The 17,971-nt window shown below is 36.6% G+C and overlaps 1 protein-coding gene across 4 annotated transcripts in view; it reads right to left on the bottom strand.

The window, feature by feature from the left end:
• Nucleotides 1–11,015, bottom strand: part of LOC125236438 — a 141,176-nt gene extending 130,161 nt beyond the window's left edge. For all 4 annotated transcript variants that reach the window (XM_048143245.1, XM_048143244.1, XM_048143243.1 and 1 more), the window contains exon 1: nucleotides 10,853–11,015. The gene's annotated coding sequence lies outside the window, so the exon portion shown is untranslated. The remainder of the gene's footprint in view (nucleotides 1–10,852) is intronic.
• Nucleotides 11,016–17,971: the final 6,956 nt, after the last annotated feature.

Below are 17,971 nucleotides of genomic sequence, written 5' to 3' on the forward strand. Positions count from 1 at the left end.
ATTATTAATTAACACATCAAATATTGCTAAGTTGATGCTAATTGCCTAAATCGTTGAGCACATTAAAAAGAAAAGTGATATCATTGTATCCAGTCAAATATAGAAAACGAATGAATCACTCAAAGCTCACAACCACTAAATAAGTGCAGTGCCTACTGATACTATCTTCTAGAGAGTTAAGTTATCAACGCGCATACCTATGTAAATACAAATCTAAAATTCAACGACTCCATACAGGGTGGCCAGAGTTTTCGAAACCACGACGGGAATAGTAACTAGTTATTCAAATACATAAACATTTCACGTTGAAGATTGTATCAATAGATGGTAGATAGCAGATTTGCTAGTCAGCACTATAAAATACCATCTCACGTTCGTGTCATTCGATAAGACGTGCGCCTCGACTTGTAATATAATGTTATTAGAGGTGAAATTTGAGAAATCTCCACGTCATCGTGCATGACATGCAATATATAGCTTTTCTTATTGCACTTAGAGCACCTATGCAGCCTTCCTTTTCTCTCATTAATCACATCTCATATAATTGTTACACAACAGTATTCAGCACAAAATGTAACATATAATAACCGCTCAGTTTAGGCGTCTAAAACAGCTCCAATATTTTCAACAACAGAGTCCACAATTGTACAACACAGGCTGTAAATCCAGTGTCTTGACTTTCAAGTCCAACCAATCAATAATTAGAGATAAATTGGCTGAGAACTTTGATAGTAGAAAGTCCAGTTAAGGTGCCGATAAAGCTGCTCAACTGATTGGTACATAACAAGGTAAAAGTAAAAGCAGTATTAATTAAGTCAATTAACAGATGCAGTGTAAGACTATTCACTTAGGGCAATGCCCTGTAGAAGGGCTTTTCTTAATTAGAAAAAGAAATCATTTATTCGTGACAAGTGACAACAGAAATTATTTACACATAACACAAAAAGACAGGTACACATACACATATTTGCCACGAAATGGTCCCGACTCGTCATGGTGTTAGCCTGGGATGGGAGGGCCGACGCTGATCTTCCGTCGTCGGGGCCATTGCGAGTGAAAACACGGAGAGCACACACACATTATAAACAGGGAATAATTGCGTTTTTTAAGCTGTTAAGCTCTCTGTAGAAGTATGCCGCTAATCTTAGTTTAGCGTTTAGTGTAATAACTCCTCAGTCACTTGAGAAATGTGGCCTGTCTCGCGAATGAGTAAGTGTTTTCCCAGGCTTCTAAAGCGATTTATAACCTCACTAAGTAGTAAGTACTTAATTTTAAGACTTATAAATGATACCTGTAATTAACTGGCAAGAGTAATAAAAGCATGCGTTTCACAAAAAAAATTATATTGTTATTTTTCCCCGTGAAGTTTGATTCTCCCGAATCGTAAAAAAAATTGTAAAAATTTTATATATGTATTATAAATTTAATTTTTTTCTTTACAAACATTTAATGTTCTATCCTGTTGTAACGTTTGATGGTATTTGTAATATTATGTTATGTGTAGGTAAATATTTTTATTTATTCACATGCTAACGAATTATGTATTAACTTCAATTCAATAGCAACAATTCTTAAACTAATGTCTATCAACGCCATGTTTCGCAACACATTTACACTGACGGCCGCACGCCTGTCAGTGTAAATCGACCTTTACAGCCGACACGCGTTTCATCGGGCCCATTCGACCCGCTGTGCCCTTTTCATTGCATGATTTTATTGTAATGTATGAAGACTCTTAAATGCTGTCAGTATATGTTAGAATGCTTCCTGTATGAATATAATAGAAGATATTTATTAGTGAGCACACAGACACAGTAATAATCTCAATCAAGAAAATAGAATGAATGAATGATAATAAGACAAAGTTCTGGAATTTTAACATATTGTCTTGTCATTTTTCAAGCGTATACATATATAATACAGCAGCGGCTGGTCCATACAAGCCGATTCCCACCGGCTTGCCTAAAATTGATTACTAGTAAAGTACCTAATGTTAACGTAGGTTTCTTTGTACTCAGTGTTGCCTAGCAGAAATTTTAAAATTTTCACCAGCCGCCATTGATTATATTACATATAAACGAGGAATATCCTATATGTGATTTAGGGCCACTTGCACCAACGAAATTGCAGGGTTAACCCACCATTTTATATGGAATTTGACAGATGACAGCCCACTAACCCCGGGTTAACTGATTGGCGCAAGTGGGCATTAGACAATTAGTACATATTAAATGTTTCCTTAAAAAGTCGGCAACTAGAATTTCAAATGTACCTTCATGGAAAATTGTATTGTATAAAATGCGTTTCGGTTAACCATCATTTCGTATGGGATTCTTTACAGCGCGCCAAGCGTGTCGTTCTGGTAACACAACTATGCAAAATAATGCTCAGGTACTTAACCAAAACCCGTTTACGATTTCGAATATTTACAATAAACGAAAGCACTTCAGAAAACAGGAAACAAAATAATAGTTATTTGTTATACAAGGGGGCAAAGTTGTATTTTAACGCCGAGTGTGGAATTGAAAAACGAGCAAGTGAAAGGATTCTATAGTTGAACCACGAGCGAAGCGAGTGGTTCGAGAATAGAATCCTGAATTTGCGAGTTTTTTAACACACGAGAAGTAAAATACATTTGCACCCGAGTGTAACACAAAACTTTTCCCCTCACTGTAGCGAGGAAACTACAACGCAAAAAATGCGTTTATCACTGCTTCCAGTAGTTCCACAGGTGGTAAATCATCTTTATTACTAGATTCACTTACTTTTATCAATTTTAAAGCAGTTAATTTGACTTTATTCAAGGTCAAATTACTTTACCCACTAGTGGATAAAATGCGTTTTTACCCGCTGGTATTAAAGGACAAAACACGTGTTTCCGAGCTAGTGAGGGGAAAACATTCTAACTTCTTCCTAAAACCGTTTCTCAAACAAAGGCTGACGCAAGCGCCCTCTGACCCTTACGTAAGCATGTTCGCACACTTAACACGTTCGATCGCTCAATACAATTACTTACGGTTTATGTAACATGAAAGGTGTGAATGGCCCCCGGGCGAACACGGACATAGATTTGTTTAAGGTGGTTCATCATAGGTACACAAGGTACATTGTGGTTTTGGATGGGGGAATGTTTTACACTAGCTATAACTCAGCTTTCAAACAAACAAAACTAAATTTAAATCGGTTCATCCGTTCGGGAGCTACGATGCCACAGACAGACATACACAGACAGACACGTCAAACTTATAACACCCCGTCGTTTTTGCATCGGGGGTTAAAAAAAAATGGGTGAAAACTATAAACTGAAATATGTCGTATAGGTACAAAGAAATGATAAATTGATAACCAATGTCTAAACCTGGATTCGAACTTACATCCTCCGTTTACGCGAAGTATGCCTAAACGCTCGGCTATTCAGTCACCGTGGCCAGAGTCAAAATTATTATTATATGACACAATTCCCGAAGGCATGTCATGGGTGAAAACTGTAAAAACATAGGCTATAGGCATTTCTAGGACATCTGCAATTTTACAGCCAAATAAATACTTATCGTGTGATGACTGATGACGGCTTAAGAATTTCACCACCCCCATTCTCCCGCGGGTGTCATAGAAGTCGAATGTGGGATATGGGTTCAATCGTGGTATAGGAGTATACTATGGACTAGCAACATGTTACTGCATCATCACAATTTCAATTGAAAATGTTTTGTACTGAGTTATTTCATTAGATCTGATACATCCGGCCGGCCGGTCTCCATCCTTACTTGGTAGATATTCCGCGAATTCGCACGAAGCGCTTTGCTTCTTCTTTTCTTATGCGCACTGCCAAGGAGTGGAATTCCTTGCCGGCGGCTATATTTCCGAGCTCATATAACCCGGCAACCTTCAAATCAAGAGTGAACAGGCATCTTCTGGGCGAGCTCACTCCATCGTAGGCCACGTCTTTGCCTTTGGCTAGTCTGTGGCCAAGAGTAAACCTATTTATAATAATAATAAAAAATATGCAGAGCAGTAAGCTGCAAAAATGCAAGGAGCAATAATGAATGAATTCATTGATACATTCACCATGTATTTTTGCATCTCATCTTGCCTAGAAGTAAATGAATAATCTAAAACTACCAAAGTAAGCCATGTTCGCATGTGTACGTTGGTTCGCTACAATTACTTACACTTTATGTAATGAAAGGCGGCTATGGCCATTGGGCAAATGCTGACGGCAATACATGTAAGATGATTTAATACCGAAATGAACTGTAGAAATTACAGCCAGGGGATATTATAGAATAAAGAATAAAATAACTTCAGTACATTTCTTAAACCCTGGCTAACTCGTATTTTAAATGCTTTTGTTGCAGTCAATGCAGTCACATAAAATACTCCATATCAAAGTTAATAGGTAGTTCTTAGTAGGTTTTTTTATGAAATAGGCAGCAAACGAGCAGACGAGCCGCCTGATGAGAAGCAGTCATCGCCGCCCATGGACATAAGCAACATCAGGGCAGCCACTCATGCGTTCATCAAGACAGAATATTAAGCTTTCAAGTAGGTATTGTTCAATACAAATGACCTTGTAATTTTAGAACAAAACGGGACTTAATCGCGTAAACACTTACATTTATATTAGGCCCGACGTTTCGAACATCACATTATGTTCGTGGTCACGGGTGGTACGCGATTAAGTCCCGTTTTGTTCTAAAATTATGAGTGCAAATCGTGTTAGTCTAAATCAATATAAATGACCTTGTATTTTAAAAACATGCGAGTCGAAAGCATGCTTTCCTCAGTCCCTATACAGGACATTGTAACCTAAAACGGCAGGTGACAGGGTCAATGAACCCGTATTCCTACTACGTATTTTTTGCGTTCAGTTATTATGATTTGTCAATGAAGCAGTATATTAGTTGGTATCATAGTTATTATAATATATACCTACTACACAGTACATTTACTTTTGACAGTTAAGTTGAAATGAAATGAAATATTAATTTTCCAAGTAAGCATATTTACAATGTGCATATGAACGTATTAAATACAGAGTTTTGTCGTTTAAGTAAAAGCTTTGATTTCTTTATAAATCTTAGATTTAAATATTTTATAATTTTATTTGACTCTGGGATCACTGCTGCCCTCTTTTTGCACAGACTGTTTTAAATAAACCATATTTTATGTAAACACTTATCTACCTATACTACCTATTTCCGAATATCCAGCCATTGGGGTCCGCATCCAAATATTAAAATATCGCCTTATAAAAGACATCAACGCGTAATGTTTGAAATGAAATCGAATTTTGTGTTTCCTAAGCCAAAATTATATAGGCAAACAAATACTTCGTCAACTTCGTGTATTTGTTGTACAGGATAACACTACTTTACAGAAACCTAAAAGCAACTGATAATGGAAATCCAAAATACGTTTGTTTACGATCTTTCTTATCTTCACTTTTACCACGTTTAACTTTTGTAAGTGTTTTTTTTTTCTTTTTTTTATTAAATAGGTAGCAAACGAGCAGACGAGCCGCCTGATGGAAAGCAGTCATCGCCGCCCATGGACATAAGCAACATCAGGGGAGTCACTTATGCGTTGCCCACCTTTGAGAACCCTAAATACCTGCTTCTTGAAGAACCCCATGTCATAGCGCAAGCGGAACACCTCAGAAGGTAACTCATTTCACAACTTGCATGTTCTGGGCAAAAACGAGCGAGAGGCCCGTTTGTTCTTAGTAACTTTATTTTTTTTATAACTGATCAAGTCAAGCATTAAGACGATACGGTAGGGGTCAGTTCTCCATACAAACGCTCTCGACTATTTCCTCCCTGGTTTTTGAAGACAGAGCAATGATTTTTTCAATACAGATTGTTATTATTTTTATCTGTGTAGGACCATTTTGATTTTTATGATATTCTGCTTTTTAAAGACTCTAGAGCCAATCAAAAATGTACAAAAACGGCCTTTTTCATTGTGGCGCACAAAAAGGTTGTTCTTGGTGACAATTAACCAAAAAAGCTAAACGGTCCGACATAGATTCAGATTTTCAAGTTTCGTTCCGATTGATTAAGTTTTGAAGGAGGAAAGAGTCGAGAGCGGAACCTCGATTTTAAAGATTTTTTTGAAATGTCTTTTGACTGAGTTGTTCTTAATGGGCAATTTTTTTTGGTATAAATCTAGTTAATAACACTTGTATATTTAACTAAAATTCCCAAGTTGAAAGGGGGACTCCTTTCCATTTTAGCATTTTCGCTACCGTATCCTCTTAAAAGGGTCCAAGTTTTAATACAAGTAGATATCCAAACTGATAAATTCTGTCGTGCATGAGACGATGTTTTCATATGATTATAAATGGGTTTTTCACGTCGGTTGAAGGGACAATGGCAATAGCGTGATCCGGACCACCAAAGCTCGAAGATTTATTGAGCAGGTTTAAGGTGCCCATTATGCATAAAACTGAGTGTCGTGCTGTCGTGTATGATTATGATTACAGCTTGGCAGAAAAAAAATGAAACCAATTTTTTTATCATAATATTAAAGTGTCAAAATCTATCAAAATAGTTGCCACATGCAAAACGATTTATATAGACGGTGGCGCCCCTATTATTATCTACTTTTTTTACTAGACTGCATGTTATGTGTATCTTTCTAACTTGATGGTTTCATCGGAAGATCAGTACTGGAAGTCAACAGAAATCTGCTGAGATGAGGCCATTTCGTGCCACATCATTCCTTTCTGTTTTTAACCCCCGACGCAAAAACGACGGGGTGTTATAAGTTTGACGTGTCTGTCTGTCTGTGTGTGTGTGTGTGTGTCTGTCTGTGTAATCGTAGCTCCCGAACGGATGAATCGATTTAGATCTAGTTTTTTTTGTTTGAAAGCTGAGTTAGTCGGGAGTGTTCTTAGCCATGTTTCATGAAAGTCGGTCCACTATGTCGCGGTCGGGGGTTTTTTCTAAATTTTAATTTTGTGGTTAGGTCAGGCTATTGTTATAATGGTGTTCGAGAATAATTATATTCTACTCCTAAACATAGTAGTTCCCAGTTATTTAAGCCTCCACCACACATGTTTTGAGAGCGTGGCGTGAGCGGGGCGCGGCGCTGGCGGTACGCTCTCAACGCGCCCCGCTCACGCCACGCTCTCAAAATGTGTGGCGGAGGCTTTATTGGGCACAAACAATAATTGTCTCAGAACAAATAATTTTCTTTAAAGTTCATTATTGAGGCTCGAAAGTACAGTTAGGTGCAGATGTTTCAGGTGTCTCATGTCTCTCGAGTTGTCTGTACCTGTTTAATATTTTAATGTTTTGTATGTTTTTAATGTTTTGTTTTAATATGACATAAGTCTGTAAGGACTGTAATAGGTTCTTTAAGCAAAAAAAAAATCCAAATGGTTACGAAATAATGGAGTTCTGAAGATATAAACATTTAAAAAAAAAACTAAGAGAGTATCTTATCCTATAGGAATGCATGTCTTAAAAAAGCAAAACAAGACAAGATAAGATCCGAACAGAATGTTTTGTAAATAACTTGTGGCGAACCTTGAGTGCGGAGTAGGAAGGGACCGGTTCGGAAGGCTTTTGTTTTTATTTCAAACGTCTGCGACGGCATACGTAACTGTAATTATGTCTGGGAGACGCTGTTGACCATTAAGACGATACAGGAGGGGTCAATTCTCCATACAAACGCTCTCGACTATTTCCTCCCTGGTTTTTAAAGATTCCATCACAGATTATTATTATTTTTATCTGTGTCGGACCATTTTAATTTTTTTTTTAAAGACACTAGAGCAAATCAAAAATTTCTAAAAACGACCTTTTTCATTATGGTGCAAAAAAGGTGTGATACTCAAGACTGGTAACAATTAGCCAAAAAAACTAAACTTTCCGACACAGATTATTTCATTGTTATTCAGATTCTCAAATTTCGTTACGATTGTTTAAGTTTTGAAGTAGGAAACAGCCGAGAGCGGAATCTAGATTTTAAAGATTTTTTCGCAATATCTTTTAACTGAGTTGTTCCGAATGGACTATTTTTTTTCTATAAGCCTAGTTAATAACACTAGTATATTTAACTAAAATTCCCAAATTGAAAGGGTTCCCAAACGAAAATTCCCAAAAAAATCCTTTCCATTTTAGCATTTTAGCTCCTGTAGCGTCTTAAGTCCTTGCTCGCCCTTAGTCAAAGCAAAGACGCAAATAGTGCGATAGGGAGGACCTGGCCCCGTAGCCGAATGGCATTTCTGTGACGCGAAACGAAACGCCGCAGAAAGGTAGTCTGGCTCTGTCGCGCCAATACGCAAGAGCGATAGAGATAGATAGCTACGAAAGAGATATTATCGTGAGCGTTTGCGCATTCGGCTACTCACACTGATGTTTTATCATTTATCGATGCTTGCCTGCCATATCTACTCGTAAAATATACTGATGACAAAACGATGCTGTTATTCTCATGTATGCGGTGACAGTTCAATTTAGTAAGAAGATAACATAACCACAAAATTAAAATTTTGAAAAAACCCCCGACCGCGACATAGTAGACCGATTTTCATGAAACATGGCTAAGAACACCCCCGACTCTCAGCTTTCAGACAAAAAAAACTAAATCTAAATCAGTTTATCCGTTCGAGAGCCACGATGCCACAGACAGACAGACAAACAGACAGACACGTCAAACTTATAACACCCCGTCGTTTTTGCGTCGGGGCTTAAATTAAAATAAAATAGTTCTAATGAAATTCCGCAACATGGCGCATAAGTAGTCATATATTTTCTGGGGCTTTAACTCCCTATAGACAGATAAAGTCAAATAATTTTCCCCTCACTGGCTCGGAAACACGTGTTTTGTCCTTTAATACCAGCGGGTAAAAACGCATTTTATCCACTAGTGGGTAAAGTAATTTGACCTTGAATAAAGTCAAATTAACTGCTTTAAAATTGATAAAAGTAGGTGAATCTAGTAATAAAGATGATTTACCACCTGTGGAACTACTGGAAGCAGTGATAAATGCATTTTTTGCGTTGTAGTTTCCTCGCTATAGTGAGGGGAAAAGTTTTGTGTTACACTCGGGTGCAAATGTATTTTACTTCTCGTGTGTTAAAAAACTCGCAAGTTCAGGATTCTATTCTCGAACCACTCGCTTCACTCGTGGTTCAACTATAGAATCCTTTCACTTGCTCGTTTTTCAATTCCACACTCGGCGTTAAAATACAACTTTGCCCCCTTGTATAACAAATAACTATTCTGGGGCTTTAACTCCCTATAGACAGATAAAGTCAAATAATTTATTCAGCATTACAATCAAAGATGTCTTTTAGTCTTTAATTATAAACAAAAGTTACAAACATACGTATTAACAAGGCGACCAAAATAAATAAATAAATAAATATTGGGGACACCTTACACAGATCAACTTAGCCCCAAACTAAGCAAAGATTGTACAATGGGTGCTAAGCGACGATATACATACTTAAATATATAAATACATACTTATAAGTATATACATAGAAAACATCCATGACTCAGGAACAAATATCTGTGCTCATCACACAAATAAATGCCCTTACCGGGATTCGAACCCAGGATCGCGGCTTAGCAGGCAGGGTCACTACCCAAGTACCCACTTAATGCTGAGGATCGTGACATCATGTCATTCTTTTGAAGACTTTGTCCCTCCATAGGCATCTTCTTTGCAAGTTATTATAATTTTATTCGGTTCTATTTCCTACTTTGGCGTAGGGGAAACTGGGGCAAAAGAAACACATATTGTAAACAACCTACTGTTCCGTTTACCCCACTTGACCTTATAGGCAAAATGGAATGTACTTTCTTATAAGACGTTTACCTACTTCGCTTCGCCCCGCCGTTTTAGTCACGATTTTAGATGAGATTTTTTACAGAATATTTACAAACTTTTTTGTCTTAAACTAGTATATACTATAAAATATTTAGTTATTCTACTGCTTATATATTGCTTGTACTGTTGCTTCCAAACCTGTCGGAGCTGCCAAAGCTCTTATAAATATCGGAACATGCATCTGTGAGGGCTTTGGCTGCTCCTGATGGTGACTGGCTGTAAGCAGTAGCAGAATCTATCCAACGCAATATGATGTTTTTTAAGGTTGACGGACTAAAGTGAGTTGAAACCGATGTGACCTTAATGCAGTACTTAATTCAATTTTGACAATTCCATAAATATTAAAACTAAGCCCTGGACTTACAAGGTAATTTCTCTTCACCCTATTGCAAGTATCAAACAGTCTAGTTGGGCAAATACACATTTTTGAACTGACTCCTAACCGACTCGCAGTTGGCGCGTTTCTACACACAAGTAAAAGCATCTACCTACTGTTTCTTTGACAGAAGTAAAAGCATCTACACATGTTACCCACTCTTTCTTTCTAGACATAAGTAAAAGCAACTACCAGCAATTCCCGTCAACTTTGTACAATGCCACGTCAGCAAATTTTAATTGATCCTATTTTGTTACCAACATTTAGTAATATAATTCGACTTTCGTAAGATATATACAGGATAATTGTTATAATTAAGAAAATATAGATACTAGAGAACCTTAATGACGAAATAAAACTTAATAAAATCTCAATTAATCAACAAAATCTTGGTAACAAAATAGGAATTAATAAAAACAAATTTAACTTTTCCCTTAATTTTTGTACAAAGTTGACGGGAATTGCTGCTACACACGTTGCCTACTTCTTTATAGACAGAAGTAAAAGCATCTGCAAACGCTACCTAAACACTAACATGCACCTTGTCCTACATCCAATCTCAAAACGTTAACCTCTTGAAAGTTAAAAAGCTTCAACAAAAGTTTCTACAATATTAAAATTAAACTTACCGGTGAAATTACAATTCCAATCCCAGAAAGGCACAACACTAAAAACTTAAAAAAAAATAAAATTAGTGTAACTCAATTTCAGTAACCTCACTAGCACTTTCGAATGGGGTAGGAGCGACACGAACGCACGCGCCGACTATCGACCGGGTACTGAAGACACGTCACTGACGCGACGCGGGCGCAGGCTCACCTTTACTTTGGAGTCTGGGTGTAGCGCGACTGATCACTGTTGATACTTGGTGGGATTTTTTTTATATTTATCTTCTTTTGTTGACAGCCAGCGACCATCCCTAAGTTGTTTGGCTTAAACGATTTAACGAAGGCGTTCTATTAGTTGGTTATTGATTAAAGTAGGTAAACAACGTCGGGGAGGGGTCGTTTAGTGAGTAGACTTGGGACCTCATTAGCCCTAAACAAGGTGTCCCACATAACCACTTGGGTCAGTCCCCGCATTCAAGTGGTATGCTGCGCATAATTGCATTTTCCCCTCCTAAACAAAAAAAAGGTAAGCAACGTTATAATTAAGGACAAGGTTTGCCATTTGTATAGTATACACGAATAACCATGCAACACTTACTTTCACCTAGCGGGTTATTGTTTTATGCCAACTTAAAAAAAAAAACATAAGAGGAAGTTTGACCCCAGCCATAAAAGGTTCCTAATTTGATAACATGCATGTGTGGCTAGTGTGGCTATATCAGAAGCTCTTCGAAACGTACAAATACGACGCAAAAAAAACCTGACTTCCGTTTCCTTGGCCCACAGGTTCTGAAAGGGTAGTACAATAGAAATTATTTTGCGGAAGTAGCACAAAAGTGAAAAACATGCGAGGTATATAAATGCACCTTCTTGCGTGTTAAAAAGTAAGCGTGCCTATGTATCATATTTCTTAACCTAATTACGATTGTCAAATCAAACAGACACGGGCCATTTCATATCTCGTTCATTGTTTCTAATTGTGCAAACTAATATTATTTATAGCTTCCGATATAATTATATTGATTTCCAACTTTTAAAAATCTAAATTAAAATTTCGAATGCACTGTCTTAAAAATAACTTTAGTAAACTATATAACACTTTAAGTTCTCGCGCTTTGTACACATATTTAAAGTCACACACAGGTCGGGTAGTTTTGTGTTGTTTACATCTCCGGTGACACTTTGCTGGGACGTCAGTCTTCCGCGACCACGGCCAGTGCAACCTGGCCGAAACGTTGGGAAAAAAGGTAAAAATAATGTTAATTAATCGCGTTCGACCTGTGTGTGACTTTAAATATTTTAGTAAACTAGTCAAATAAAATAGGAGATAGGGTTGCTGTTGTTCCAGGCGCGAAAAAACTGTATCTTACTCGAGTTAGTGGTTAAATATTTAATGTGAATAGACTTCTTTTGGGTAAACATGCTCATTCCCACTTTGCGCCAGCTCTGTCCATCAGATGAGTAATCGCTTTAACTGTATCCAATAAAAAAAATGACATAAAATCTCACGCCTGCAAGTACCAAGAAGTGCCAGCATCACGGCCTCGATACCGCCGCGCCTCGCTCCATCTAGCTATCTGTTTCACATTAGTAAAACGCTGGCCAAAGACGGATGGTGGCAAAAACGCATGGATGCTTCAAATTATTATCATCTCCGTAAATTGGTCGGTCATTACGGTTAGCTTCGGTTTAACTGGACGTTTTAGGCTTTTAGAGTGTTGGACTTCACTACGTAGGAAATACTTATGATTTTACACAGTTATGTTGGATACAGTTACTAAGAAACCAGTTAATATCATGTGATATACCTACTGTCCGAATTATTTGAAAATAATTTTCTACAAATAAATACTTAATGAATGAATGAATGATATCGATCATCATTTGTTGATAGTATTATATATCACAATAGTCGTACTGTGAAACATCGTAAAAGAACTTAAATCTGCGAAAATAGGCGAATCAATTTTAATGTGCGACAGTTTTCAGTGTATTTGGTGTTACTCAAAATGTCTCTGGTCTCTGGGGCTATAAGAAACAACGTTTCAATTTACAGTGTTTAGCAGACCTTTAGCACAACTTGCCTTGTCGCGCGCGAGTCCATGCATCAAGCGCGACTTCAAGTATGGACTCGCGCGCGACAAGGCAAGTTGTACTAGAGGGTCAGATAGGGCCTTCAAAGAGTTCAAAGTGAAGCATAAAAGCCACGAAGTTTAATATCTGCGGACAGGTTTGAGTAGTTTTTAAAAGTTGATTTACCCAAATTCCAAAAAACCAGTAGCATCATATTCTTTAAGCGTCAAATTGTTTTAATTCAGATTTACTTTAACACAATAGCACTTACAAAAATTAAACTAAATAAATAAATATTATTTTAGAGTGCTTTTAGATTTAATTATTTTACATGTTTTTAAACTTTTGCACTGATATTTTTCTACACATGTGTAAATTGTGTACTTAGCCGCAACTGGACCAGCGTGGGGACTGACGTTACGCTTTTTTGAGTAACCTGAAGATATTAACTTTCTGTTCAAAAATGAATTTTCACAATTCTGACTGAGCGTATCAAAGTGGTCCTTAGCGGGATAATTAATTATGAATTTACATACTTAGTTAATTAATATGGAGCTCCTAACAAGTTGTTTGAATATGAATGAGAATAAAATGGAAGAAACATCAAACAACATTTTAAATTATAATTGGGACAATTTCTTTTAGACAAGCAGCAAAAATATTGAGAATTAGAGAAAGAGGAAAAATAAAAGAAATATTGTCTAGTCAATTTATATCGAAGTTAATATTATAAATGGGAAATTGTGTGTCTGTTTGTTTGTCCGTCTTTCACGGCAAAACGGAGCGACGAATTGACGTGATTTTTTAACACTTTCGCTACCAAGAACCCGACTGTCGGGTACACCGCTCGTAGAAGCGTAGCCGATTACATGGGTTTCCCCGTATGTAGCGAAAATGTCGTAGCGCCGCGTAGAGCCCGGTTTCGAAAGTGTTAAGTGGAGATAGTTGAAGGGATGGAGAGTGATATAGGCTACTTTTTGTCTCTTTCTAACGCGAGCGAAGCCGCGGGCAAAAGCTAGTTAAACATTAACTTGCATTGAGTGCGTCATGGTAATTTCTATATTGTGATGAATTGATGATACCTAACTCTGACAATGTCAAATATTGCACGACGCTTCGCTCTAAGAATAAGCTATGGTATCATTCTCTATCGCTCTAAGCGCTCTAGCGTACTCGTATTAGTGCGACATCGACAAAGATGATTGCATCGCTCGCTACGGAACGCTAACGATTGGCACCTTGACTACACAGCCAGGAACTACGCATGTCCGAGTAATAGCGTAAAAAGTATGTACCTACACATACACAGTGAGCTACAAAAGCGCATGGGGAATAAAAAAATGAAATAAAATAAAATTTGTTTATTTGCAAGAAAATACAGTCATCTATACAATTAAACTTCATTCTTAGGTATCAATTAAAATAGCATCATAACTTCTTACATACACCCTGTTTTTATTGAATTCCGTTAACTTTAAGGGATGGTTCTTTAGATCAAATACAATTAATAATTCTAAGAAACCAGCGTCTTAACTCTTACGGTTATCAAGTTATTAAAAAAATAAAGTTAATTACTAAACACGTGTGTGACAACCTTTACCACTTCCCAATGTTATTTTTTTTTGACATGTGCTGTCAATCACTTGACACTGACTTGAATATTATTCTTAAGGATCTCTCACAGTAACTAATTCATTTATTACATATGTATGAAAACGATGAATTTTTTTTAACTAAAAGTGATATACAGGGTGGTTCCTGATAATGAACCTAACAACGTGTCGAATATAAAGGAAAACAAAAAAAACACGGTGTATAAAAGGTAAAAATTACTAAGTGGTAACAAGCACTTAAAGGTGTAAGACAAATTTATCAATGAATTCGTTTATTTCTCCATGCAATTTCGCAGCTCATCGCACAAATCCGTAAAGTATAAACTGGTATCACAGATAACTAACACGTTCAAAATTAACCGGCTCTTTAAATTACCCTAATGCACCTTACTTAACCGAATAGCCACACCGTATACCTATCATTGAGGTTTAATTCCGTAGTAAAATAAATTATAGTCATTACATAACAGTTAGAGTTAAACCATGGTTAAATTACACATTACCATATTTTGCCGATAAATACATTACATTAAAAGCCAAGGTGATAAAGGTAACAAGAGCATTGAGATTTTACGTTATTTGATATTTTATTACTATACGTTAAGGTATGAGTACATTAGACATTTTATAAACTTCAGTATAGTGCATATTAAATTTATTTTTATTTTGTATAACGTTGGTAATGATCATATAATCTAATAAATAACTGTGGTACAGCCTAGGGCACTCTTTACTTCCTATGTTTTGTACTTAATATATTTCTAATGCACTACGAGTAAGTATGGAAATCAAGGTAAAAACAACTTAAAACGATGATCATTGTATTGAAAATGGTTACGAAATCGAAACTGGTTTTCCGGGTATCGAAAAACCTATTATATATTCTGTGGAAAAACGTAGAGATCGTGTTAGATCGTTGCAGGTTATCTTATACTCGTAAGTACGACTTACGAGTATTTAATATGTACAGTCAACCAATTGGAACCCTAGGCCACTCTAGAACTATGTCATAGTGACGTTATAAATCAGATTGTTAAAAATATCTTACTGCTTGTTATTTTGACATGGTTGTAGAGTGGCCTAGGGTTCCAATTGGTTGACTGTACCTCATATTACAGTTAGTCGCAGGTATAAAATTACCTTCTTTTTTCCATATATTTGGTAATATTCTGTTTGATCTCATCGGCCTACTCTCCCCGGAACACATCTGTGTCCATTTTGATACTTTCTGTACCTAAACTAAGTAACAGCTTTCTATCAGGCGGGCCGTATATTACCTGTTTGCCACCGACGTGGTATAAAAAAAAACTTTTGAGCTATTTCTACCCATATTCTCGGGGACCTCAACCTACTTCTACGTCCAACTGCCGGCGTAGCCGAAGTGACAATCCTTGACACTACGTGGCGATCCAAACGCAGTCTGGCTCTGTCGCACCACTACAGAAGAAGGATAGGAAGAGCCTGGCTAAGGTTTTCGAAATCGATAATGGAGTGTAGCTTAGGTAGGTTAGGTAGTCTAGGTTAATGATGTGCAAGTTGCGGAAACTTTCCAAAAATATCTTAAATTTCTTGAAAAATTTACGAAACTTTCACGAAAAATAAAGGGAATTTAAATTTATGAAATGGAAAGTTTCCATCCATACAATTGTCCATACAAAGTATGGAAAGTTTCCGAAGTTTTCCTATGTGAAAATTTCAGAATTTTGGAAACTTTCCGTCGGCACATCAGTTATAGTAGTCTAGGTATGCTATTACGGGCATTTTCAGAAATTGGGTCCCCCCATAGAAATATTTTTATTCATGGCATAATATTGACAATAGTTATTTGTTACACAAGGGGGCAAAGTTGTATTTTAACGCCGAGTGTGGAATTGAAAAACGAGCAAGTGAAAGGATTCTATAGTTGAACCACGAGCGAAGCGAGCGTTTAACACACGAGAAGTAAAATACATTTGCACCCGAGTGTAACACAAAACTTTTCCCCTCACTAAAGCGAGGAAACTACAACGCAAAAAATACGTTTATCTCTGCTTCCAGTAGTTCCACATGTGGTAAATCATCTTTATTACTAGATTCACCTACTTTTATCAATTTTAAAGCAGTTAATTTGACTTTATTCAAGGTCAAATTACTTTACCCACTAGTGGATAAAATGCGTTTTTACCCGCTGGTATTAAAGGACAAAACACGTGTTTCTGAGCTAGTGAGGGGAAAAAGAAATTATAAAGTTACACGTACAGAAAAGAACAACATTAGCGTAAGTTGTTAACAAAAATTAACTCGCTGTCAGTTTAGTGACGACAATAATTATAATTAAGCATAAGTTCTGTCTAAAAAATTACTTTTTTCACATTGTGAATGTAGATTATCGCTTAAAGTTTATGTAATTAACACAAAAACAATGTTTTTATTGAATTTTTTTAAACGACTGCTCCGCAAGCATCTTCTGGCAGAAGAATTCAAATAATGTTCACCATCATATATGTATATGTAATTATATATATCAGTCTATCTTTATATACATTTATATAAGTATTAGTATTCAACCTGAGTTTAGTAAATTTATGTTTGATGTCACGATTATATTTGTCTCTGTTAGCTATTATTTCTCCTGCGCCAACATACACGGTGTTTCCGGTATCACTCAAAAGCTCAGACACCCCAACTGATTTTTATTTTTTTAAACGTATCTAGAATGTTCATTTTTTAATCTGATGATTATTATTTTTTTAAATTGAGTTTTAAATTTTCTGTGCAGCTCTACTCGGCTTTTAACTCTACACTCAATAATAGTTATTTTCCCCTCACTAGCTCGGAAACACGTGTTTTGTCCTTTAATATCAGCGGGTAAAAACGCATTTTATCCACTAGTGGGTAAAGTAATTTGACCTTGAATAAAGTCAAATTAACTGCTTTAAAATTGATAAAAGTAGGTGAATCTAGTAATAAAGATGATTTACCACCTGTGGAACTACTGGAAGCAGTGATAAATGCATTTTTTGCGTTGTAGTTTCCTTGGTATAGTGAGGGGAAAAGTTTTGTGTTACACTCGGGGGCAAATGTATTTTACTTCTCGTGTGTTAAAAAACTCGCAAGTTCAGGATTCTATTCTCGAACCACTCGCTTCGCTCGTGGTTCAACTATAGAATCCTTTCACTTGCTCGTTTTTTAATTCCACACTCGGCGTTAAAATACAACTTTGCCCCCTTGTATAACAAATAACTATTGTTATACAAGGGGGCAAAGTTGTATTTTAACGCCGAGTGTGGAATTGAAAAACGAGCAAGCGAAAGGATTCTATAGTTGAACCACGAGCGAAGCGAGTGGTTCGAGAATAGAATCCTGAACTTGCGAGTTTTTTAACACACGAGAAGTAAAATACATTTGCACCCGAGTGTAACACAAAACTTTTCCCCTCACTATAGCGAGGAAACTACAACACAAAAAATGCGTT

The sequence above is a fragment of the Leguminivora glycinivorella genome, chromosome 19 (genome assembly GCF_023078275.1).
Source record: "Leguminivora glycinivorella isolate SPB_JAAS2020 chromosome 19, LegGlyc_1.1, whole genome shotgun sequence".
Classification (NCBI taxonomy): domain Eukaryota; kingdom Metazoa; phylum Arthropoda; class Insecta; order Lepidoptera; family Tortricidae; genus Leguminivora; species Leguminivora glycinivorella.